The sequence below is a fragment of the Phyllobates terribilis genome, unplaced genomic scaffold (assembly GCF_046119375.1).
Source record: "Phyllobates terribilis strain yellow unplaced genomic scaffold, ASM4611937v1 Scaffold_6__1_contigs__length_29720123, whole genome shotgun sequence".
Lineage (NCBI taxonomy): Eukaryota > Metazoa > Chordata > Amphibia > Anura > Dendrobatidae > Phyllobates > Phyllobates terribilis.
This window is the reverse complement of record NW_027362766.1, coordinates 25,314,765-25,342,183: the sequence shown is the minus strand read 5'-3', so window position 1 is coordinate 25,342,183 and position 27,419 is coordinate 25,314,765.

Genomic DNA, 27,419 nt, shown 5'->3' with positions numbered 1-27,419 from the left:
GCTATGAAAAAATATTTGGGCTTGCAGCCGTGTGAGGGACTTGTTCTATTAGTCCATCTACGCTAACCTCCACCAGGTTGCAAATTCAAAATAATTTTTATCTGCATCTAGCTCTGAAAAAATATTTGGGCTTGTAGCAGTGTGTGGGACTTGTTCTACTAGTCCACCTATGCTAACCTCCACCAGGTTGCAAATTCAAAATAATTTTATCTGCATCTAGATCTGAAAAAATATTTGGGCTTGTAGCAGTGTGTGGGAATTCTTCTATTAGTCCATCTATACTAACCTCCACCAGTTTTCAAATTCAAAACAATTTTTATCTGCATCTAGCTCTGAAAAAATATTTGGGCTTGGGCTTGTAGCAGTGTGTGGGACTTGTTCTATTAGTCCATCTATACTAACCTCCACCAGGTTGCAAATTCAAAATATTTTTTATCTGCATCTAGCTCTGAAAAAATATTTGGGCTTGTAGCAGTGTGTGGGACTTGTTCTGTTAGTCCATCTATGCTAACCTCCACCAGGTTGCAAATTCAAAATAATTTTTTTCTGCATCTAGCTCTGAATAAATACTTGGGTTGTAGCAGTGTGTGGGACTTGTTCTATTAGTCCATCTATACTAACCTCCACCAGGTTGCAAATTCAAAGTAATTTTTATCTGCATCTAGCTCTGAAAAAACATTTGGACTTGTAGCAGTGTGTGGGACTTGTTCTATTAATTCATCTATACTAACGTCCACCAGGTTGCAAATTCAAAATATTTTTTATCGGCATCTAGCTCTGAAAAAATGTTTGGGTTTGTAACAGTGTGTGGGACTTGTTCTATTAGTCCATCTATACTAACCTCCACCAGGTTTCAAATTCAAAATAATTTTTATCTGCATCTAGCTCTGAAAAAATATTTGGGCTTGTAGCAGTGTGTGGGACTTGTTCTATTAGTCCATCTATACTAACCTCCACCAGGTTGCAAATTAAAAAAAAAAATTATTTGCATCTAGCTCTGAAAAAATATTTGGGCTTGGGCTTGTAGCAGTGTGTGGGACTTGTTCTATTAGTCAATCTAAACTAACATCCACCAGGTTGCCAATTCAAAATAATTTTTATCTGCATCTAGCTCTGAAAAAATATTTGGGCTTGGGCTTGTAGCAGTGTGTGGGACTTGTTCTATTAGTCCATCTATACTAACCTCCACCAGGTTGCAAATTCAAAATAATTTTTATCTGCATCTAGCTCTGGAAAAATATTTGGGCTTGTAGCAGTGTGTGGGACTTGTTCTATTAGTCCATCTATACTAACCTCCACCAGGTTGCAAATTCAAAATAATTTTTATCTGCATCTAGCTCTGAAAAAATATTTGGGCTTGTAGCAGTGTGTGGGACTTGTTCTATTAGTCCATCTATTCTAACCGCCACCAGGTTGCAAATTCAAAGTAATTTTTATCTGCATCTAGCTCTGAAAAAATATTTGGGCTTGGGCTTGTAGCAGTGTGTAGGACTTGTTCTATTAGTCTATCTATACTAACCTCCACCAGGTTGCAAAGTCAAATTAATTTTTATCTGCATCTAGCTCTGAAAAAATATTTGGGCTTGTAGCAGTGTGTGGGACTTGTTCTATTAGTCCATCTATACTAACCTTCACCAGGTTGAAAATTAAAATTAATTTTTATCTGCATCTAGCTCTGAAAAAATATTTGGGCTTGTATCAGTGTGTGGGACTTGTTCTATCTGTCCATCTATGCTAACCTCCACCAGGTTGCAAATTCAAAATAATTTTTATCAGTATCTAGCTCTGAAAAAATATTTGGGCTTGTAGCAGTGTGTAGGACTTGCTCTATTAGTCTTTTTATACTAACCTCCACCAGGTTGCAAATTCAAAATAATATTTATCTGCATCTAGCTATGAAAAAATATTTGGGCTTGCAGCCGTGTGTGGGACTTGTTCTATTAGTCCATCTATGCTAACCTCCACCAGGTTGCAAATTCAAAATAATTTTTATCTGCATCTAGCTCTGAAAAAATATTTGGGCTTGTAGCAGTGTGTGGGACTTGTTCTACTAGTCCATCTATGCTAACCTCCACCAGGTTGCAAATTCAAAATAATTTTTATCTGCATCTAGATCTGAAAAAATATTTGGGCTTGTAGCAGTGTGTGGGAATTGTTCTATTAGTCCATCTTTACTAACCTCCACCAGGTTGCAAATTCAAAATAATTTTTATCTGCATCTAGCTCTGAAAAAATATTTGAGCTTGTAGCAGTGTGTAGGACTTCTTCTATTATTCAATCTATACGTACATCCACCAGGTTGCAAATTCAAAATAATTTTTATCTGCATCTAGCTCTGAAAAAATATTTGGGCTTGTAGCAGTGTGTGGGACTTGTTCTATAAGTCCATCTATACTAACCTCCACCAGTTTTCAAATTCAAAACAATTTTTATCTGCATCTAGCTCTGAAAAAATATTTGGGCTTGGGCTTGTAGCAGTGTGTGGGACTTGTTCTATTAGTCCATCTATACTAACCTCCACCAGGTTGCAAATTCAAAATATTTTTTATCTGCATCTAGCTTTGAAAAAATATTTGGGCTTGTAGCAGTGTGTGGGACTTGTTCTGTTAGTCCATCTATGCTAACCTCCACCAGGTTGCAAATTCAAAATAATTTTTATCTGCATCTAGCTCTGAAAAAATATTTGGGTTGTAGTAGTGTGTGGGACTTGTTCTATTAGTCCATCTATACTAACCTCCACTAGGTTGCAAATTAAAAATAATTTTTATCTGCATCTAGCTCTGAAAAAATATTTGGGCTTGGAGCAGTGTGTGGGACTTGTTCTATTAGTCCATCTATACTAACCTCCACCAGGTTGCAAATTAAAATTAATTTTTATCAGCATCTAGCTCTGAAAAAATATTTGGACTTGTAGCAGTGTGTGGGACTTGTCCTATTAGTCCATCTATACTAACCTCCACCAGGTTGCAAATTCAAAATATTTTTTATCTGTATCTACCTCTGAAAACATATTTGGGCATGTAGCAGTGTGTAGGACTTGTTCTATTAGTCCATCTATACTAACCTCCACCAGGTTGCAAATTCAAAATAATTTTTATCTGCATCTAGCGCTGAAAAATGTTTTGGGCTTGGGCTTGTAGCAGTGTGTGGGACTTGTTGTATTAGTCCATCTATACTAACCTCCACCACGATTCAAATTCAAAATAATTTTTATCTGCATCTAGCTCTGAAAAAATATTTGGGCTTGTAGCAGTGTGGGGGACTTGTTCTATTAGTCCATCTATACTAACCTCCACCAGGCTGCAAATTCAAAATATTTTTTATCTGCATCTAGCTCTGAAAAAATATTTGGGCTTGTAGCAGTGAATGGGACTTGATCTATTAGTCCATCTATACTAACCTCCACCAGGCTGCAAATTCAAAATATTTTTTATCTGCATCTAGCTCTGAAAAAATATTTGGGCTTGTAGCAGTGAGTGGGACTTGTTCTATTAGTCCATCTATACTAACCTCCACCAGGTTGCAAATTCAAAATAATTTTTATCTGCATCTAGCGCTGAAAAATTTTTTGGGCTTGGGCTTGTAGCAGTGTGTGGGACTTGTTCTATTAGTCCATCTATACTAACCTCCACCAGGTTTCAAATTCAAAATAATTTTTATTTGCATCTAGCTCTGAAAAAATATTTGGGCTTGTAGCAGTGTGTGGGACTTGTTCTATTAGTCCATCTATACTAACCTCCACAAGGTTGCAAATTAAAAATTTTTTTATTTGCGTCTAGATCTGAAAAAATATTTGGGCTTGGGCTTGTAGCAGTGAGTGGGACTTGTTCTATTAGTCCATCTATACTAACCTCCACCAGGTTGCAAATTCAAAATAATTTTTATCTGCATCTAGCGCTGAAAAATTTTTTGGGCTTGGGCTTGTAGCAGTGTGTGGGACTTGTTCTATTAGTCAATCTAAACTAACATCCACCAGGTTGCCAATTCAAAATAATTTTTATCTGCATCTAGCTCTGAAAAAATATTTGGGCTTGTAGCAGTGTGTGGGACTTGTTCTATTAGTCCATCTATTCTAACCGCCACCAGGTTGCAAATTCAAATTAATTTTTATCTGCATCTAGCGCTGAAAAAATATTTGGGCTTATGCTAGTAACAGTGTGTGGGACTTGTTCTATTAGTTCATCTTTACTAACCTCCACCATGTTGAAAATTCAAAATATTTTTTATCTGCATCTAGCTCTGAAAAAATATTTGGGCTTGTAGCAGTGTGTGGGACTTGTTCTATTAGTCCATCTATACTAACCTCCACCAGGTTGCAAATTCAAAATAATTTTTATCTGCATCTAGCTCTGAAAAAAATATTTGGGCTTGTAGCAGTGTGTGGGACTTGTTCTATTATTCCATCTATACTAACCTCTACCAGGTTGCAAATTCAAAATAATTTTAATCTGCATCTAGCTCTGAAAAAATATTTCGGCTTGTAGCAGTGTGTGGGACTTGTTCTATTAGTCCATCTATGCTAACCTCCACCAGGTTTCAAATTCAAAATAATTTTTATCTACATCTAGCTCTGAAAAAATATTTGGGCTTTTAGCAGTGTGTGGGACTTGTTCTATTATTCCATCTATACTAACCTCTACCAGGTTGCAAATACAAAATAATTTTAATCTGCATCTAGCTCTGAAAAAATATTTCGGCTTGTAGCAGTGTGTGGGACTTGTTCTATTAGTCCATCTATACTAACCTCCAATAGTTGCAAATTCAAAATAGTTTTTATCTGCATCTTGCTATGAAAATAGATTTGGGCCTGTAGCAGTGTGTGGGACTTGTTCTATTAGTCCATATATTCTAACCTCCACCAGGTTTCAAATTCAAAATAATTTTTATCTACATCTAGCTCTGAAAAAATATTTGGGCTTTTAGCAGTGTGTGGGACTTGTTCTATTATTCCATCTATACTAACCTCCACCAGGTTGCAAATTCAAAATAATTTTTATCTGCATCTAGCTCTGAAAAATTATTTGGGCTTGTAGCAGTGTGTGGGACTTGTTCTATTAGTCCATCCATACTAACCTCCACCAGGTTGCAAATTCAAAATAATTTTTACCTGCATCTAGCTCTGAAAAAATATTTGGGCTAGTAGCAGTGTGTGGGACTGGTTCTATTAGTCCATCTATACCAACCTCCACCAGGTTGCAAATTCAAAATAATTTTTATCTGCATCTAGCTATGAAAAAATATTTGGGCTTGTAGCAGTGTGTGGGACTTGTTCTATTAGTCCATCTATATTAACCTTCACCATGTTTCAAATTCAAAATAATTTTTATCTGCATCACGCTATGAAAAAATATTTGGGCTTGTGGCAGTGTGTGGGACTTGTTCTGTTAGTCCATCTATACTAACCTCCACCAGGTTGCAAATTCAAAATAATTTTTATCTGCATCTAGCTCTAAAAAAATATTTGGGCTTGGGCTTGTAGCAGTGTGTGGGACTTGTTCTATTAGTCAATCTATACTAACATCCACCAGGTTGCAAATTCAAAATAATTTTTATCTGCATCTAGCTCTGAAAAAATATTTGGGCTTTTAGCAGTGTGTGGGACCAGTTCTATTAGTTCATCTATACTAACCTCCACCAGGTTGCAAATTCAAAATAAATTTTACCTGCATCTACCTCTGAAAAAATATTTGGGCTTGTAACAGTGTGTGGGACTTGTTCTCTTAGTCCATCTATAGTAACCTCCACCAGGTTGCAAATTCAAAATAATTTTTATCTGCATTAGTGTTGAGCCACCCCCGTAGTGTTCGAGTTCGGTTCGGTTCATCGAACACCCTTGTGTTCGCCGAACTGTTCGTCGAACACCTTCAAACATCGTTAAAACCAATGGCAGGCAAACAAAAACACGTAGAAACACATAGAAAACACCTTCAAAGGTGTCCAAAAGCTGACAAACTGCTCAGAAGACATAACTAACACATGTAAAAGTGACAAGTACATATAGTCATGCGAAAAGAAAAGAGGTGGAGGAGTAAAAGGAGGGGGAGACACAGATATAGGCATGTCATGCCCTTCTAAAATCCAAAAAGTGAGAAGCCGACACGGCCAGTCCGTTCCTGCCCGTGCCACCTCCGTGTTGCCGGGTTTGTGCCAGTGCCGCGGTGGACCCTGACCGCCAGCCCCCCTCTCCCAATACTGGTGCCTGTCCGCTGGTGGTTCGAGCCACCCCACGGTGGGGGGGGAGTAACATCTGCAGAAGAAAGACCATCTTCCAGCCAAACTAACATGTCGACGTCTTTTCGTGGACAATGTGATACGATCCCTTTGTTACGGACACGCCCATCGCTACAAATTCCAGATGAGGCACAAAAACAGCAGGTGCTTCAGCGGATATCAAGTGCTCCTTCAAGTGGGCTCTCCTCCACCTCAATTTCAACATCACAAATACTCCAGTCCTCAGAGGTGTCACCCCAATCGCACTTGCTTCCTCACAGCTCCCAAGTCTCCAGCTGCCCGTCTGAGTATGGGGTAACACAGATGGCTGAGTCTGCAGAGCTGTTTACTCATACTATAGCCTGGGAAACGGAGGTCTGCTCCAGAGCTTCTGTTAATCCAGATGAGGAAATGATCTGCACTGATGCCCAGAATCTTTATAAGTCGGATCCAGGACCAGATGTAGAAGGTTCTGAGCATAATGTAGACCCTCGTTCCCAAACTGTAACTCCTGTTGGTGGAGACAATGATGAAGACGATGATGAGACTCAAATACCTGATTGGAGCGACAACTTGACTTTTCGGTCAGGGCAGGAAGAGGTTGGCTTTGAGGACGACGGGTGTGATAACACACAGGGTGATGAGGACAAGGTTGGAGATCCCACTTACTGTCAACCCACAGACAGCCAGTCGATGAGGTCACTCGGGCCTTTGCCTGGCCTTGGGGATGTCGCGGTGGTCGGCTCCCTAGCCTGTACCCTGGGATCACTCTTTAAAAGGGTGGATAATTGTTAATTTTATAAGAGTTTGTGACGCCACCTGTGGTATCTGGTGAGAAGCACCAGCACTGCAGCAGTCCACTGAGGCCCGTGATAAGGCAGCTCGATGGTATAGCTCCCCACAGGTGGAGCTAGGTCTCAGGGCAGCGTATGCAGGGGGAATGCAGGACAGGCGAGACCCAGCTGAGTCAGAGCAAGAACGGGAACGGACACGGTAGTCACTTCAGTACCTTTTACTGGAGGAAATTCAGGCACATCCCGGAGCACTGTAGGGTGAAGGGTGCATATCAGGATCCTCCCCAATGAGCGGGTGTAGGGCCTCCTGTTTCTTGCCTTTGGATAATAAGTTTCTGACCTGCCTCGAGCTAGGGCTAACTTGGTCTTTGTCCTGCGCTGGCTGACCTTGTGGTAGGGCCTTCTCTTGGAGTTCACGCTCCCAGTATGTGGGGCCTAAGCGTCTCCTGGCTCTCTTACGTATCAGCACCTTAGCGATCCTGGGACTTGTAGTTCTCCAGGGATTCCGGTTATGCCTTACTGGGTCATAGAGATCCCGGCAAGCTCGGATCCGGTGTCTGGTAAATGCTTCGGGGTGAGCTGGTTAAGCTCCTCTGCCCCTTATGTACTAACTCGCCACTCGCCTTCGGCCTACTCGGGCCCTCACTAGGCTATACACACTAACGGCAGCTTGCCGCGCTTCACCGATCTTATGGCGCCGGCACACCTTAAGCTCTATCTGGGATACCTGAATCTAGCTAGCAGGAGCCTCGTGCACCTCTGCTGAACTATTAACAGAGTTCTCTAGACTAGACTGAGCTCCACTGCAGACTGACCTCTCTTAGGCTTCTCTACTGCAGGAACTCTTCAGAGGAACTGAACTGCCTAGCTCCACCTTCCCTATTTATATCCCTAACGTGCTCCCTCTGCTGGTCTGAGGTGGAAGGTGGAGATGTGTGAATGTTTATGGGGGCCTCTTGTGGAGGATTCCATCAATACACTCTTCTAGGATCTGTGATACCAAGCGCAGCGGGGCGTCACAGATGCTATTGACGATGAGGTTAGGTTGCGCCTTCCTGGACAGAGACGGAGTACTGGAAGCACGTCAACAACTGCATCCTCAACCACAACTCTGCCTCTGACCACAAGTCGTAGTGGCTCTTCAGGTCGCATGGGCTCTAAGCCTTGCATAGCCTGAACATTTATTCAGATCGATAAGGATGACCCAACTCGTGTTATCTGTAATATTTGTCACCAAAAGCTAAGTAGAGGCCAAAAAATCCATAGTTTGAGTACTTCATGGATGTACCGTCACATGGATATGAAGCATAAGTTGCAGTGGGAAGCTCACTGTGCTACAATGCGGCCTAGCAGGCTGGGCCAACCACCGTCTGCCCCATCTTGTGCATCCGCGGCCTCTTCATCCTCTGTGACTGGGGGGACAGCAGTCACACATGTTTTTGGATGCAGACCGGCCACCTCTTTACCTGCAACAGCCAGTGTGATTGGCAGGTCGTCAGTTCATTGGGAAGTGGAAACACCTGCTGGTGTTGAGAGCTCTCTGACATCGAGAGCACCACCTTTGGATCAAGGCAACCTAACATGTCCGCCTGCATCTTCCTCACAGACCGGCAGTTTGCCGGGGACACCCTACTCAACCCCGTCAAAGCACAACAGCCAGCCCTCGGTCCCTCAGATGTGGAAAAGTAAAAGACCATTTCCTCCTAGCCATGAGAAAGCTAAGAGGTTGAATTTCACCATCTGCAAGCTGTTGGCTACAGAAATGCTGCCTTTCTGCCTGCAGGACACAGTAGATTTTCGAGACCTTATGTCCGTCGCAGTGCCCCAGTACCAGATGCCCAGTCGGCACTACTTCTCAAAGAAAGGTGTGCCTGCGCTCCACCAGCATGTCGCACACAACATCACCGCTTCTTTGAGAAACTCTGTGTGTGACAGGGTGCATTTCACCACAGACACTTGGATGAGTAGGCATGGACAGGTGCATTACATGTCGCTGACTGGGCACTGGGTAAATATGGTGACAGCAGGACAAGGGGGTGCTGTCCAAGTCTTACCGTCCCCACGAGTTTTGCGTCAATCCTCTTTATCTCGAAGTTCCTCCACTGCTTCTGCCTCCTCAACCTCCTCTCGGTCCTCCACCTGCACCCAAAGCCTGTCTGGTAATGCCACCTGCTTTCTAACTGAGCAGAAGGAATCCTGCACACCTCCTTACTATGCTGGCAGCAGGGCTCAACGGCATCAGTGTTTACTTTGAAATGTTTGGGAAATGTGAGTCACACAGCTGAGGACTTGTGGTCAGCTCTGGAGACCCAGTTTCATGAATAGTTGTCTCCACTGGACCTGCAACCAGGGAAGGCCGTGTGCGACAATGCTGCAAACCTGGGTGCGGCCCTTCGCCGGGGCAATGTCACACACGTGCCTTGTATGGCTCACGTGTTGAACCTGGTTGTCCATAAATTTTTAGCCCACTATCCCGAACTAGATTGCCTTCTGCAGAGGGCACGGTCGCTGTGTGCTCACTTCCGCCATTCGCATCCCGCAGCTCAACGACTTACATCTCTACAGAAGTCGCTGGGCCTGCCAGTTCACCGGCTGAAATGTGATGTGCCGACCCGGTGGAATGTTGCAGCGACTGTGGCAGCACCGACAAGCCCTGGTGCAATACGTTCTGATGTATAGCCTGGGCCAACGAGATCCAGTGGTGGAGCAAATCACGCTGCAGGAGTGGTCTCAGATCAGGGACCTATGAAGTTGACGTGCCCCCTGGGCCGTGGGGTACCCTGAGCCGGGCCGGTAGACGCTGGGGGTTGTAGTCACTGTGGCGGTGACCCGGTCCGTGACCCAGGGCAGTCAATCCAACGGTAATTTGTATATATGGATTTTATAATGTCTGACTACGCCACCTGTGGAGTGCGGCCAAAGGGGCTGCCGCTGCGGAACAGTCCTCTGAAGCTGGTGGTTTTGCAGCAATAGTATTTATTACTCACCACAGGAAGAGTGTAGCTTCAGGGCAGTGTGGGTGGATGATGGTGGTTGTAGTGCAGGGAGTCAGTAATGAACACAGAGTCCATGTGATGCAGTCCCAAGATCTTTACTCACAGTTGTTGCAGTCCAGATTACTGGTACCAGAGCAATCTCACCCTTCGTGCTGTGCGTACTCAGTGAGGGGCTCAGTCCACCCCCAGATAGCTCCGGAGTACTTAGCAGGACCCCCTTCTGTGTGTCCTTTCTCTGGCCTTCTCCCTGCACCTCACACCCAGTGACACTTCTATCCGGTATCCTCGGGTCTTGGCGGGCGACTTGTGTTCCGTCCCCTGGGTCCTATGTGGCTACCTTCTTAGTGAGACTGGTGTGGACTTTTGCCTGCAGTACATGAAATGCTGCAGCCTCCGGTTTCTAGTTGAGCCTTGCTGTTTCTCCTCTAGTTGAGGGACCGGTTCCCCTTATCTGGCCTGACCCCTCTACCTCCTGGTAGCAGCGGGAGTACGGGTGGCCTTCTGCACGGCCTGTAGCCCTAGGGTCCCTTCGGTTCCTGGAGCCTTCCTGCTCCCACTCCTCTCTTCTCTCCTTCAGTCCTGGGCCTCCCAGGCTAGGCCCGCCTCCGGAGCAGAGCTCATGCCGAGCCTCTGCTCCTGTCACTTTTCCTCCTCTGACTGGCTTGCTCTTTCTAAGATGGCTTCCTATTTATACTCTCACTGTCATGTGCTCCCCTAAGCTGCTCCCCTAAGCACCCACTACATAGGACCCTCCCACCAGCTAGGGACCTGGGACTGTGCTCTCCCTTAGGAGCAATCTCGCCCTACCCCCACTGTGGGTATGTGTTGGATGCAGGTGTTAGGGTCCCGAGCCATACGCCTTCCTTACCTGAGGGTGAGATACCACACCTCTGGGTGAGATGCAGTAACTCTGTGGCGACTGAACCCTCAGGGGCGCCACACACCCTTCTGCACAGTTTTGAAATGGCGACGAAGATGTTTAGTGCTGAAGACGATGCCATTATCAGCATGACTATTCCGGTGATTTACATGCTGGGCACACATTAAACAGAATTCAGAGTCAGGTGGTGGGACAAGAGCAGGTGGAGAAAGTAGAGGAGGAGTCGTATGCAGAAGGGATAACATCTCCAAGGTCCAGACGGTTGGCAGCACCAAGGCGGCAGGCATGGGAGGGTGGAGGAGAGGGATTAACCAGGGCGCATGGTAGCAGCCAAACTGTTGAGGAAGGTGAAGGAGCTCAGTAAGAAGTGGAGGACGAACTGATGGAAGACTCATCAGATGAGGGAGACCTTGATCACATTTCTGTTGTGCAAGGTTGGGGGGAGAGGGCAGAGGAAGGAAGCATGATTCTTACCTCGCTACCAACACAACAAGGACTTGGTCCTCCTGGATGCGCAAGACACATGAGTGCCTTCTTGCTGCACTACCTGCAACATGACCCTCAGATTGCAGAATTCGAAGTAATCCCGACTACTGGGTTGCCACACTCTTAGATCCCCGATACAAAAGTAAATTTGCCAAAATAATTCCTGCCATAAAAAGGGATTGACGCATGCAGGAGTATCTGCAGACGCTGTTGCAGAATCTTACATGTGCTTTTCCACAAAACACCAGTGGTTCACGAAGTGAATCTCACAGTTCTAACTTGCCAACCGTGGGACTGTCGAGTCTTCATCACTCAAACCGTAACAGTAACACAGTATCTGCTGGTAACAGCAATTTTGTGGAATCATTTCACCACTTTTTTAGACCATGCTTTGCAAGGCCACAGGAGACAAGAAGTCTGACACATAGTCAATGCCTAGAGAGGATGGTGCAGGAGTATCTCCAAGTGAACATCGAAGCCATGACTGTGTCACTGGACCCTTGCTCATTTTGGTATTTCAATCTGGAAAAATGGCTGGAGCTCGCCACTCAAGCCTTGGAGATCTTGTCATGCCCTGCAGCCAGTGTTCTCTCTGAACGTGTGTTCAGCGCTGCTGATGGTGTGCTGACAGATAAGCGCACGCGGCTGTCCACTGAGAATCTAGACAGACTCACGTTCATAAAGATGAACAAATCATGGATTCGCAAGGACTTTTCTAACCCTGTGTTATCCTTGGGACACTAAAAGCTTGAGGATTTGGTAATATCACCTCACCAACCATTTTAAGCAACTGTGGGGCAATTGATGCCACTTAACCCTAGAACGCATGACCATAAAAATCTACAATTTCATATACCTGGGGCCTTTTAGGCCCGTGTGCAAATAGCATGGAATAACTCAAACTCAAATGACAAACAACTATATACATGAAGAATACCTAGAGTTTCAAAATTCTAACTAAAGTAATCTTGCAGAAAATAGAAAACAATTAACAGGGCGGGACTGCGAGGCCCCAGGTATGCGTTCTAGGGTTAAGTGGAGTCTGTGCCACAATTTTGGGAAAAAATGGAGACTCTTTTTGGAGTCCCCTTGCTGTGTCTTACGTGACGTTGGCATCGTCAATTCCAGGTGGGTTGGGTCGCTCCCCCCCCCTTTTAACTGTAAGAAACTATATACACTATGGCTTGCGGCAACACAGATGGTTGAGTCTGAAGAGCTGTTTACTCAGAGGTCTGCTCCAAATCTTCAGTGTCTGCTAGTCAGCGTAGAATTTTTAACTGCATCTAACCTAGGCAATACTTTGGGTGTAGTAGCCCAGCTGCGAAGCAAGCTGCACCGCCTGTGTATCTAATAAGAATTTTTAAATGCATCTAGCCTAGGCAGACTGTGGGGACCCCCAACCAAACCCAGACGCTCAGCCCCTCTATCGCCCCCCTTTCCTTGACAATACAATAATGTAACTCTTACAACTGGATGGGTGAGGATCAGTCACAGCTTTATTAACTCTTTATACTCATTCCATTAGAAAGGCATTTTATTTCTAAAATAATTCAGCTTGTTGCAGCATGCCCTGGGTCTCCACTCCGGCAACTTGGCCAACAAGTGTAACTCTCCAACATGTCCTTTCTATTTCCTGGCCACGGAGGATCCTGCGTACTCGTATGCAGGACTCTGACCCCCACCCATCACTCTTAACGCTTGTTCCACTCCGTCCTGGAGTCCTGACAGGAATATGTCCAGTCCAATATCCATTAAGTGAACACCGTCGGGGCTTATGAGGCCTGCTTTATCTCCTTCCAGTTGTCGGTGTCGTATCACTACACCGCCTCTGTCTCTTCTAAATTTTGCCATCCGAATATTTATTACCCGCCTTGTCCGTTCGATGGCCGTGATGCCTTGTGCACCTTGCCATACCGCTATCGGCACAATCTCTGACCATACTATAGCTAGTTTTGTGAAAAATTCTCTGAAGCGCTCAGTGTCTAGTTTCATTATTGCCATTAGTTATGCACTCTTGTGATGACCTAAGTTGTTTCCCCCGGCCTGTATAACTAAGATGACCGGACATCTTGCCTCTCTCCCTACCTTGATTACCTCCATTAGTACCTGTGGCCATAGCAGGCCTCTAATACCTCTCCAGTTGAAATATGTGTTATGAAACTCTAATTTCCTCCCGCCTGGGTGGACTTTCGCCCTTTTTTCTGCCCAATATATATACGAGTGGCCTATCACCCACACTGTTGGCTTAGCGTCACCTGTAAAAGAAACAAACCACGTTAGGAGAACAAGTCCGGTCTTATGTATCTTGCCAAACACGTGGATCGCCATCTCCCTATCCTCTGAACTTCCGTTTCTGACAGTCCTACTCTTGCTGCTTCCGTGGCCGCGCCTATGCAGAATGAGTGTGTCCCGTAATCTTTGGGGTGGTTCCCTGCCGATGTTATGCATTTATTAAATATAGCTTGGAACTGGTATCTTGATAATGGCGTTCCATCAATGTGTGATAGGAAGAAATTACTTTGTGATCTGATGGTTAGATATGTTTTTACTATTGTTACCCGACTCAGTGTACTGTTTGTGGGTTGTAGAAGTACCCAAGTGCACCTGCCCGCTGGAACCATTTTCGATTTGTGTATGCGTAGACGTATTGCATTATTGGCTATGACTACGTCCTGGTGTAATAAGCCTCCACTGGTAGTAATTTTGGATTGAGGGACTATTTCGCTTATGCATAGCGCCCCGAAGAAGGCAATCACAAATGCAGTAGACAGTAGTGTTGCTTCAAATTGTGAGTGTCATGTTAATGGTGTTAGGGATATGATGTGAGAAATCAGTTTTAGTGACACGGGACGGGACGTCTACATTCCTGACTTGGCTGACCCCTTTTCCACCCTTTTATGGATTGTCTGATGATGAATCTCTTTGTCACATCTCCCCAATTCAGTAGTTGGAAGTGAAATGCTACTTCGGTCAGACACCGCTGCGCTGACGCCCCTGATATGCCCCTCATCATTAGCTGGTGGAGAACTTCTGCATCTAGCTCTGAAAAAATATTTGGCCTTCTAGCAGTGTGTGGGACTTGTTCTATTAGTCCATCTATACTGACCTTCATCAGGTTGCAAATTAAAAATAATTTTTATCTGCATCTAGCTCTGAAAAAATATTTGGCCTTCTAGCAGTGTGTGGGACTTGTTCTTTTAGTCCATCTATACTGACCTCCATCAGGTTGCAAATTAAAAATAATTTTTATCTGCATCTAGCTCTGAAAAAATATTTGGCCTTCTAGCAGTGTGTGGGACTTGTTCTTTTAGTCCATCTATACTGACCTCCATCAGGTTGCAAATTAAAAATAATTTTTATCTGCATCTAGCTCTGAAAAAATATTTGGCCTTCTAGCAGTGTGTGGGACTTGTTCTATTAGTCCATCTATACTGACCTCCATCAGGTTGCAAATTCAAAATAATTTTTATCTGCATCTAGCTCTGAAAAAATATTTGGGCTTGTAGCAGTGTGTGGGACTTGCTCTATTAGTCCATCTATACTAACCTCCACCAGGTTTCAAATTCAAAATAATTTTTATCTGCATCTAGCTATGAAAAAATATTTGGCCTTCTAGCAGTGTGTGGGACTTCTTCTATTAGTCCATCTATACTGACCTCCATCAGGTTGCAAACTGAATATAATGTTTTTCTGCATCTACCTCTGAAAAAATATTTGGGCTTGTAGCAGTGTGTGGGACTTGTTCTATTAGTCCATCTATACTAACCTCCACCAGGTTGCAAATTCAAAATAATTTTTATCTGCATCTAGCTCTGAAAAATATTTGGCCTTCTAGCAGTGTGTAGGACTTGTTCTATTAGTCCATCTATACTGACCTCCATCAGTTTGCAAACTGAATATAATTTTTTTCTGGATCTAGCTCTGAAAACATATTTGGGCTTGTAACAGTGTGTGGGACTTGTTCTATTAGTCCTTCTATACTAACTGCCACCAGTTTGCAAATTCAAAATAATTTTTATCTGCATCTAGCTCTGAAAAAATATTTGGGCTTGGGCTTGTAGCAGTGTGTGGGACTTGATCTATTAGTCCATCTATACTAAACTCCACCAGGTTGCAAATTCAAAATAATTTTTATCTGCATCTAGCTCTGAAAAATTATTTGGGCTTTGGCTTGTAGCAGTGTGTGGGACTTGTTCTATTAGTCCATCTATACTAACCTCCACCAGGTTTCAAATTCAAAATAATTTTTATCGCATCTAGCTCTGAAAAAATATTTGGGCTTGTAGCAGTGTGTGGGACTTGTTCTATTAGTCCATCTATACTAACCTCCACCAGCTTGCAAATTCAAAATAATTTTTCTCTGCATCTAGCTCTGAAAAATTATTTGGGCTTTTAGCAGTGTGTGGGACTTGTTCTATTAGTCCATCTATACTAACCTCCACCAGGTTTCAAATTCAAAATAATTTTTATCTGCATCTGGCTCTGAAAAAATATTTGAGCTTGTAGCAGTGTGTGGGACTTGTTCTATTAGTCCAACTATACTAACCTCCACCAGCTTGCAAATTCAAAATAATTTTTATCTGCAGCTAGCTCTGAAAAAATATTTGGGCTTATAGCAGTGTGTGGGACTTGTTCTATTAGTCCATCTATACTAACCGCCACCAGGTTGCAAATTCAAAATAATTTTTATCTACATCTAGCTCTGAAAAAATATTTGGGCTTGGGCTTGTAGCAGTGTGTGGGACTTGTTCTATTAGTCCATCTATACTAACCTCCACTAGGTTGCAAATTCAAAATAATTTTTATCTGCATCTAGCTCTGAAAAAATATTTGGGCTTGTAGCAGTGTGTGGGACTTGCTCTATTAGTCCATCTATACTAACCTCCACCAGGTTTCAAATTCAAAATAATTTTTATCTGCATCTAGCTATGAAAAAATATTTGGGCTTGTAGCAGTGTGTGGGACTTGTTCTATTAGTCCATCTATACTAACCTCCACCAGGTTGCAAACTCAAAATAATTTTTATCTGCATCTAGCTCTGAAAAAATATTTGGGCTTGTAGCAGTGTGTGGGACTAGTTCTATTAGTCCATCTATACTAACCTCCACCAGGTTGCAAATTCAAAATAATTTTTATCTGCAGCTAGCTCTGAAAAAATATTTGGACTTATAGCAGTGTGAGGGACTTGTTCTATTAGTCCATCTATACTAACCGCCACCAGGTTGCAAATTCAAAATTATTTTCATCTACATCTAGCTCTGAAAAAACATTTGGGCTTGGGCTTGTAGCAGTGTGTGGGACTTGTTCTATTAGTCCATCTATACTAACCTCCACCAGGTTGCAAATTCAAAATAATTTTTATCTGCATCTAGCTCTGAAAAAATATTTGGGCTTCTAGCAGTGTGTGGGACTTGCTCTATTAGTCCATCTATACTAACCTCCACCTGGTTGCAAATTCAAAATAATTTTTATCTGCATCTAGCTCTGAAAAAATATTTGGGCTTGTAGCAGTGTGTGGGACTTGTTCTATTAGTCCATCTATACTAACCTCCACCAGGTTGCAAATTCAAAATAATTTTTATCTGCATCTAGCTCTGAAAAATTATTTGGGCTTTGGCTTGTAGCAGTGTGTGGGACTTGTTCTATTAGTCCATCTATACTAACCTCCACCAGGTTTCAAATTCAAACTAATTTTTATCTGCATCTAGCTCTGAAAAAATATTTGGGCTTGTAGCAGTGTGTGGGACTTGTTCTATTAGTCCATCTATACTAACCTCCACCAGCTTGCAAATTCAAAATAATTTTTATCTGCATCTAGCTCTGAAAATTTATTTGGGCTTTTAGCAGTGTGTGGGACTTGTTCTATTAGTCCATCTATACTAACCTCCACCAGGTTTCAAATTCAAAATAATTTTTATCTGCATCTATCTCTGAAAAAATATTTGGACTTGTAGCAGTGTGTGGGACTTGTTCTATTAGTCCAACTATACTAACCTCCACCAGCTTGCAAATTCAAAATAATTTTTATCTGCAGCTAGCTTTGAAAAAATATTTGGGCTTATAGCAGTGTGTGGGACTTGTTCTATTAGTCCATCTATACTAACCGCCACCAGGTTGCAAATTCAAAATTATTTTCATCTACATCTAGCTCTGAAAAAACATTTGGGCTTGGGCTTGTAGCAGTGTGTGGGACTTGTTCTATTAGTCCATCTATACTAACCTCCACCAGGTTGCAAATTCAAAATAATTTTTATCTGCATCTAGCTCTGAAAAAATATTTGGGCTTCTAGCAGTGTGTGGGACTTGCTCTATTAGTCCATCTATACTAACCTCCACCTGGTTGCAAATTCAAAATAATTTTTATCTGCATCTAGCTCTGAAAAAATATTTGGGCTTGTAGCAGTGTGTGGGACTTGTTCTATTAGTCCATCTATACTAACCTCCACCAGGTTGCAAATTCAAAATAATTTTTATCTGCATCTAGCTCTGAAAAATTATTTGGGCTTTGGCTTGTAGCAGTGTGTGGGACTTGTTCTATTAGTCCATCTATACTAACCTCCACCAGGTTTCAAATTCAAACTAATTTTTATCTGCATCTAGCTCTGAAAAAATATTTGGGCTTGTAGCAGTGTGTGGGACTTGTTCTATTAGTCCATCTATACTAACCTCCACCAGCTTGCAAATTCAAAATAATTTTTATCTGCATCTAGCTCTGAAAATTTATTTGGGCTTTTAGCAGTGTGTGGGACTTGTTCTATTAGTCCATCTATACTAACCTCCACCAGGTTTCAAATTCAAAATAATTTTTATCTGCATCTATCTCTGAAAAAATATTTGGACTTGTAGCAGTGTGTGGGACTTGTTCTATTAGTCCAACTATACTAACCTCCACCAGCTTGCAAATTCAAAATAATTTTTATCTGCAGCTAGCTTTGAAAAAATATTTGGGCTTATAGCAGTGTGTGGGACTTGTTCTATTAGTCCATCTATACTAACCACCACCAGGTTGCAAATTCAAAATTATTTTTATCTACATCTAGCTCTGAAAAAATATTTGGGCTTGGGCTTGTAGCAGTGTGTTCGACTTGTTCTATTAGTCCATCTATACTAACCTCCACCAGGTTGCAAATTCAAAATAATTTTTATCTGCATCTAGCTCTGAAAAAATATTTGGGCTTGTAGCAGTGTGTGGGACTTGCTCTATTAGTCCATCTATACTAACCTCCACCAGGTTTAAAATTCAAAATAATTTTTATCTGCATCTAGCTATGAAAAAATATTTGGGATTGTAGCAGTGTGTGGGACTTGTTCTATTAGTCCATCTATACTAACCTCCACCAGGTTGCAAACTCAAACTAATTTTTATCTGCATCTAGCTCTGAAAAAATATTTGGGCTTGTAGCAGTGTGTGGGACTAGTTCTATTAGTCCATCTATACTAACCTCCACCAGGTTGCAAATTCAAAATACTTTTTATCTGCATCTAGCTCTGAAAAAATATTTGGGCTTGTAGCAGTGTGTGGGACTTGTTCTATTAGTCCATCTATACTAACCTCCACCAGGTTGCAAATTCAAAATAATTTTTATCTGGATCTAGCTCTGAAAACATATTTGGGCTTGTAGCATTGTGTGGGACTTGTTCTATTCTTCCTTCTATACTAACCGCCACCAGTTTGCAAATTCAAAATAATTTTTATCTGCATCTAGCTCTGAAAAAATATTTGGGCTTGGGCTTGTAGCAGTGTGTGGGACTTGTTCTATTAGTCCATCTATACTAAACTCCACCAGGTTGCAAATTCAAAATAATTTTTATCTGCATCTAGCTCTGAAAAATTATTTGGGCTTGGGCTTGTAGCAGTGTGTGGGACTTGTTCTATTAGTCCATCTATACTAACCTCCACCAGGTTTCAAATTCAAAATAATTTTTATCGCATCTAGCTCTGAAAAAATATTTGGGCTTATAGCAGTGTGTGGGACTTGTTCTATTAGTCCATCTATACTAACCTCCACCAGCTTGCAAATTCAAAATAATTTTTATCTGCATCTAGCTCTGAAAAATTATTTGGGCTTTTAGCAGTGTGTGGGACTTGTTCTATTAGTCCATCTATACTAACCTCCACCAGGTTTCAAATTCAAAATAATTTTTATCTGCATCTGGCTCTGAAAAAATATTTGGGCTTGTAGCAGTGTGTGGGACTTGTTCTATTAGTCCAACTATACTAACCTCCACCAGCTTGCAAATTCAAAATAATTTTTATCTGCAGCTAGCTCTGAAAAAATATTTGGGCTTATAGCAGTGTGTGGGACTTGTTCTATTAGTCCATCTATACTAACCGCCACCAGGTTGCAAATTCAAAATAATTTTTATCTACATCTAGCTCTGAAAAAATATTTGGGCTTGGGCTTGTAGCAGTGTGTGGGACTTGTTCTATTAGTCCATCTATACTAACCTCCACCAGTTTGCAAATTCAAAATAATTTTTATCTGCATCTAGCTCTGAAAAAATATTTGGGCTTGTAGCAGTGTGTGGGACTTGCTCTATTAGTCCATCTATACTAACCTCCACCAGGTTTCAAATTCAAAATAATTTTTATCTGCATCTAGCTATGAAAAAATATTTGGGCTTGTAGCAATGTGTGGGACTTGTTCTATTAGTCCATCTATTCTAACCTCCACCAGGTTGCAAACTCAAAATAATTTTTATCTGCATCTAGCTCTGAAAAAATATTTGGGCTTGTAGCAGTGTGTGGGACTAGTTCTATTAGTCCATCTATACTAACCTCCACCAGGTTGCAAATTCAAAATAATTTTTATCTGCAGCTAGCTCTGAAAAAATATTTGGGCTTATAGCAGTGTGAGGGACTTGTTCTATTAGTCCATCTATACTAACCACCACCAGGTTGCAAATTCAAAATTATTTTCATCTACATCTAGCTCTGAAAAAACATTTGGGCTTGGGCTTGTAGCAGTGTGTGGGACTTGTTCTATTAGTCCATCTATACTAACCTCCACCAGGTTGCAAATTCAAAATAATTTTTATCTGCATCTAGCTCTGAAAAAATATTTGGGCTTCTAGCAGTGTGTGGGACTTGCTCTATTAGTCCATCTATACTAACCTCCACCAAGTTGCAAATTCAAAATAATTTTTATCTGCATCTAGCTCTGAAAAAATATTTGGGCTTGTAGCAGTGTGTGGGACTTGTTCTATTAGTCCATCTATACTAACCTCCACCAGGTTGCAAATTCAAAATAATTTTTATCTGCATCTAGCTCTGAAAAATTATTTGGGCTTTGGCTTGTAGCAGTGTGTGGGACTTGTTCTATTAGTCCATCTATACTAACCTCCACCAGGTTTCAAATTCAAAATAATTTTTATCTGCATCTAGCTCTGAAAAAATATTTGGGCTTGTAGCAGTGTGTGGGACTTGTTCTATTAGTCCATCTATACTAACCTCCACCAGCTTGCAAATTCAAAATAATTTTTATCTGCATCTAGCTCTGAAAATTTATTTGGGCTTTTAGCAGTGTGTGGGACTTGTTCTATTAGTCCATCTATACTAACCTCCACCAGGTTTCAAATTCAAAATAATTTTTATCTGCATCTAGCTCTGAAAAAATATTTGGGCTTGTAGCAGTGTGTGGGACTTGTTCTATTAGTCCAACTATACTAACCTCCACCAGCTTGCAAATTCAAAATAATTTTTATCTGCAGCTAGCTTTGAAAAAATATTTGGGCTTATAGCAGTGTGTGGGACTTGTTCTATTAGTCCATCTATACTAACCGCCACCAGGTTGCAAATTCAAAATTATTTTTATCTACATCTAGCTCTGAAAAAATATTTGGGCTTGGGCTTGTAGCAGTGTGTGGGACTTGTTCTATTAGTCCATCTATACTAACCTCCACCAGGTTGCAAATTCAAAATAATTTTTATCTGCATCTAGCTCTGAAAAAATATTTGGGCTTGTAGCAGTGTGTGGGACTTGCTCTATTAGTCCATCTATACTAACCTCCACCAGGTTTCAAATTCAAAATAATTTTTATCTGCATCTAGCTATGAAAAAATATTTGGGCTTGTAGCAATGTGTGGGACTTGTTCTATTAGTCCATCTATACTAACCTCCACCAGGTTGCAAACTAAAAATAATTTTTATCTGCATCTAGCTCTGAAAAAATATTTGGGCTTGTAGCAGTGTGTGGGACTAGTTCTATTAGTCCATCTATACTAACCTCCACCAGGTTGCAAATTCAAAATAATTTTTATCTGCAGCTAGCTCTGAAAAAATATTTGGGCTTATAGCAGTGTGAGGGACTTGTTCTATTAGTCCATCTATACTAACCGCCACCAGGTTGCAAATTCAAAATTATTTTCATCTACATCTAGCTCTGAAAAAACATTTGGGCTTGGGCTTGTAGCAGTGTGTGGGACTTGTTCTATTAGTCCATCTATACTAACCTCCACCAGGTTGCAAATTCAAAATAATTTTTATCTGCATCTAGCTCTGAAAAAATATTTGGGCTTCTAGCAGTGTGTGGGACTTGCTCTATTAGTCCATCTATACTAACCTCCACCAGGTTGCAAATTCAAAATAATTTTTATCTGCATCTAGCTCTGAAAAAATATTTGGGCTTGTAGCAGTGTGTGGGACTTGTTCTATTAGTCCATCTATACTAACCTCCACCAGGTTGCAAATTCAAAATAATTTTTATCTGCATCTAGCTCTGAAAAATTATTTGGGCTTTGGCTTGTAGCAGTGTGTGGGACTTGTTCTATTAGTCCATCTATACTAACCTCCACCAGGTTTCAAATTCAAAATAATTTTTATCTGCATCTAGCTCTGAAAAAATATTTGGGCTTGTAGCAGTGTGTGGGACTTGTTCTATTAGTCCATCTATACTAACCTCCACCAGCTTGCAAATTCAAAATAATTTTTATCTGCATCTAGCTCTGAAAATTTATTTGGGCTTTTAGCAGTGTGTGGGACTTGTTCTATTAGTCCATCTATACTAACCTCCACCAGGTTTCAAATTCAAAATAATTTTTATCTGCATCTAGCTCTGAAAAAATATTTGGGCTTGTAGCAGTGTGTGGGACTTGTTCTATTAGTCCAACTATACTAACCTCCACCAGCTTGCAAATTCAAAATAATTTTTATCTGCAGCTAGCTTTGAAAAAATATTTGGGCTTATAGCAGTGTGTGGGACTTGTTCTATTAGTCCATCTATACTAACCGCCACCAGGTTGCAAATTCAAAATTATTTTCATCTACATCTAGCTCTGAAAAAATATTTGGGCTTGGGCTTGTAGCAGTGTGTGGGACTTGTTCTATTAGTCCATCTATACTAACCTCCACCAGGTTGCAAATTCAAAATAATTTTTATCTGCATCTAGCTCTGAAAAAATATTTGGGCTTGTAGCTGTGTGTGGGACTTGCTCTATTAGTCCATCTATACTAACCTCCACCAGGTTTCAAATTCAAAATAATTTTTATCTGCATCTAGCTATGAAAAAATATTTGGGCTTGTAGCAATGTGTGGGACTTGTTCTATTAGTCCATCTATACTAACCTCCACCAGGTTGCAAACTAAAAATAATTTTTATCTGCATCTAGCTCTGAAAAAATATTTGGGCTTGTAGCAGTGTGTGGGACTAGTTCTATTAGTCCATCTATACTAACCTCCACCAGGTTGCAAATTCAAAATAATTTTTATCTGCAGCTAGCTCTGAAAAAATATTTGGGCTTATAGCAGTGTGAGGGACTTGTTCTATTAGTCCATCTATACTAACCGCCACCAGGTTGCAAATTCAAAATTATTTTCATCTACATCTAGCTCTGAAAAAACATTTGGGCTTGGGCTTGTAGCAGTGTGTGGGACTTGTTCTATTAGTCCATCTATACTAACCTCCACCAGGTTGCAAATTCAAAATAATTTTTATCTGCATCTAGCTCTGAAAAAATATTTGGGCTTCTAGCAGTGTGTGGGACTTGCTCTATTAGTCCATCTATACTAACCTCCACCAGGTTGCAAATTCAAAATAATTTTTATCTGCATCTAGCTCTGAAAAAATATTTGGGCTTGTAGCAGTGTGTGGGACTTGTTCTATTAGTCCATCTATACTAACCTCCACCAGGTTGCAAATTCAAAATAATTTTTATCTGCATCTAGCTCTGAAAAAATATTTGGGCTTGGGCTTGTAGCAGTGTGTGGGACTTGTTCTATTAGTCCATCTATACTAAACTCCACCAGGTTGCAAATTCAAAATAATTTTTATCTGCATCTAGCTCTGAAAAATTATTTGGGCTTGGGCTTGTAGCAGTGTGTGGGACTTGTTCTATTAGTCCATCTATAATAACCTCCACCAGGTTGCAAATTCAAAATAATTTTTATCTGCAGCTAGCTCTGAAAAAATATTTGGGCTTATAGCAGTGTGAGGGACTTGTTCTATTAGTCCATCTATACTAACCGCCACCAGGTTGCAAATTCAAAATTATTTTCATCTACATCTAGCTCTGAAAAAATATTTGGGCTTGGGCTTGTAGCAGTGTGTGGGACTTGTTCTATTAGTCCATCTATACTAACCTCCACCAGGTTGCAAATTCAAAATAATTTTTATCTGCATCTAGCTCTGAAAAAATATTTGGGCTTCTAGCAGTGTGTGGGACTTGCTCTATTAGTCCATCTATACTAACCTCCACCAGGTTGCAAATTCAAAATAATTTTTATCTGCATCTAGCTCTGAAAAAATATTTGGGCTTGTAGCAGTGTGTGGGACTTGTTCTATTAGTCCATCTATACTAACCTCCACCAGGTTGCAAATTCAAAATAATTTTTATCTGCATCTAGCTCTGAAAAATTATTTGGGCTTTGGCTTGTAGCAGTGTGTGGGACTTGTTCTATTAGTCCATCTATACTAACCTCCACCAGGTTTCAAATTCAAAATAATTTTTATCTGCATCTAGCTCTGAAAAAATATTTGGGCTTGTAGCAGTGTGTGGGACTTGTTCTATTAGTCCATCTATACTAACCTCCACCAGCTTGCAAATTCAAAATAATTTTTATCTGCATCTAGCTCTGAAAATTTATTTGGGCTTTTAGCAGTGTGTGGGACTTGTTCTATTAGTCCATCTATACTAACCTCCACCAGGTTTCAAATTCAAAATAATTTTTATATGCATCTAGCTCTGAAAAAATATTTGGGCTTGTAGCAGTGTGTGGGACTTGTTCTATTAGTCCAACTATACTAACCTCCACCAGCTTGCAAATTCAAAATAATTTTTATCTGCAGCTAGCTTTGAAAAAATATTTGGCTTATAGCAGTGTGTGGGACTTGTTCTATTAGTCCATCTATACTAACCGCCACCAGGTTGCAAATTCAAAATTATTTTTATCTACATCTAGCTCTGAAAAAATATTTGGGCTTGGGCTTGTAGCAGTGTGTGGGACTTGTTCTATTAGTCCATCTATACTAACCTCCACCAGGTTGCAAATTCAAAATAATTTTTATCTGCATCTAGCTCTGAAAAAATATTTGGGCTTGTAGCAGTGTGTGGGACTTGCTCTATTAGTCCATCTATACTAACCTCCACCAGGTTTCAAATTCAAAATAATTTTTATCTGCATCTAGCTATGAAAAAATATTTGGGCTTGTAGCAGTGTGTGGGACTTGTTCTATTAGTCCATCTATACTAACCTCCACCAGGTTGCAAACTCAAACTAATTTTTATCTGCATCTAGCTCTGAAAAAATATTTGGGCTTGTAGCAGTGTGTGGGACTTGTTCTATTAGTCCAACTATACTAACCTCCACCAGCTTGCAAATTCAAAATAATTTTTATCTGGATCTAGCTCTGAAAACATATTTGGGCTTGTAGCATTGTGTGGGACTTGTTCTATTCGTCCTTCTATACTAACCGCCACCAGTTTGCAAATTCAAAATAATTTTTATCTGCATCTAGCTCTGAAAAAATATTTGGGCTTGGGCTTGTAGCAGTGTGTGGGACTTGTTCTATTAGTCCATCTATACTAAACTCCACCAGGTTGCAAATTCAAAATAATTTTTATCTGCATCTAGCTCTGAAAAATTATTTGGGCTTGGGCTTGTAGCAGTGTGTGGGACTTGTTCTATTAGTCCATCTATAATAACCTCCACCAGGTTGCAAATTCAAAATAATTTTTATCTGCAGCTAGCTCTGAAAAAATATTTGGGCTTATAGCAGTGTGAGGGACTTGTTCTATTAGTCCATCTATACTAACCGCCACCAGTTTGCAAATTCAAAATTATTTTCATCTACATCTAGCTCTGAAAAAATATTTGGGCTTGGGCTTGTAGCAGTGTGTGGGACTTGTTCTATTAGTCCATCTATACTAACCTCCACCAGGTTGCAAATTCAAAATAATTTTTATCTGCATCTAGCTCTGAAAAAATATTTGGGCTTCTAGCAGTGTGTGGGACTTGCTCTATTAGTCCATCTATACTAACCTCCACCAGGTTGCAAATTCAAAATAATTTTTATCTGCATCTAGCTCTGAAAAAATATTTGGGCTTGTAGCAGTGTGTGGGACTTGTTCTATTAGTCCATCTATACTAACATCCACCAGGTTGCAAATTCAAAATAATTTTTATCTGCATCTAGCTCTGAAAAAATATTTGGGCTTGTAGCAGTGTGTGGGACTTGTTCTATTAGTCCATCTATACTAACCTCCACCAGGTTGCAAATTCAAAATAATTTTTATCTGGATCTAGCTCTGAGAACATATTTGGGCTTGTAGCAGTGTGTGGGACTTGTTCTATTAGTCCATCTATACTAACCGCCACCAGTTTGCAAATTCAAAATAATTTTTATCTGCATCTAGCTCTGAAAAAATATTTGGGCTTGGGCTTGTAGCAGTGTGTGGTACTTGTTCTATTAGTCCATCTATACTAAACTCCACCAGGTTGCAAATTCAAAATAATTTTTATCTGCATCTAGCTCTGAAAAATTATTTGGGCTTGGGCTTGTAGCAGTGTGTGGGACTTGTTCTATTAGTCCATCTATACTAACCTCCACCATGTTTCAAATTCAAAATAATTTTTATCTGCATCTAGCTCTGAAAAAAATATTTGGGCTTGTAGCAGTGTGTGGGACTTGTTCTATTAGTCCATCTATACTAACCTCCACCAGCTTGCAAATTCAAAATAATTTTTATCTGCATCTAGCTCTGAAAAATTATTTGGGCTTCTAGCAGTGTTTGGGACTTGTTCTATTAGTCCATCTATACTAACCTTCACCAGGTTTCAAATTCAAAATAATTTTTATCTGCATCTAGCTCTGAAAAAATATTTGGGCTTGTAGCAGTGTGTGGGACTTGTTCTATTAGTCCATCTATACTAACCTCCACCAGCTTGCAAATTCAAAATAATTTTTATCTGCAGCTAGCTCTGAAAAAATATTTGGGCTTATAGCAGTGTGTGGGACTTGTTCTATTAGTCCATCTATACTATCCACCACCAGGTTGCAAATTCAAAATTATTTTTATCTACATCTAGCTCTGAAAAAATATTTGGGCTTGGCCTTGTAGCAGTGTGTGGGACTTGTTCTATTAGTCCATCTATACTACCTCCACCAGGTTGCAAATTCAAAATAATTTTTATCTGCATCTAGTTCTGAAAAAATATTTGGGCTTGTAGCAGTGTGTGGGACTTGTTCTATTAGTCCATCTATACTAACCTCCACCAGGTTGCAAATTCAAAATAATTTTTATCTGGATCTAGCTCTGAAAACATATTTGGGCTTGTAGCAGTGTGTGGGACTTGTTCTATTAGTCCATCTATACTAACTGCCACCAGTTTGCAAATTGAAAATAATTTTTATCTGCATCTAGCTCTGAAAAAATATTTGGGCTTGGGCTTGTAGCAGTGTGTGGGACTTTTTCTATTAGTCCATCTATACTAAACTCCACCAGGTTGCAAATTCAAAATAATTTTTATCTGCATCTTGCTCTGAAAAATTATTTGGGCTTGGGCTTGTAGCAGTGTGTGGGACTTGTTCTATTAGTCCATCTATACTAACCTCCA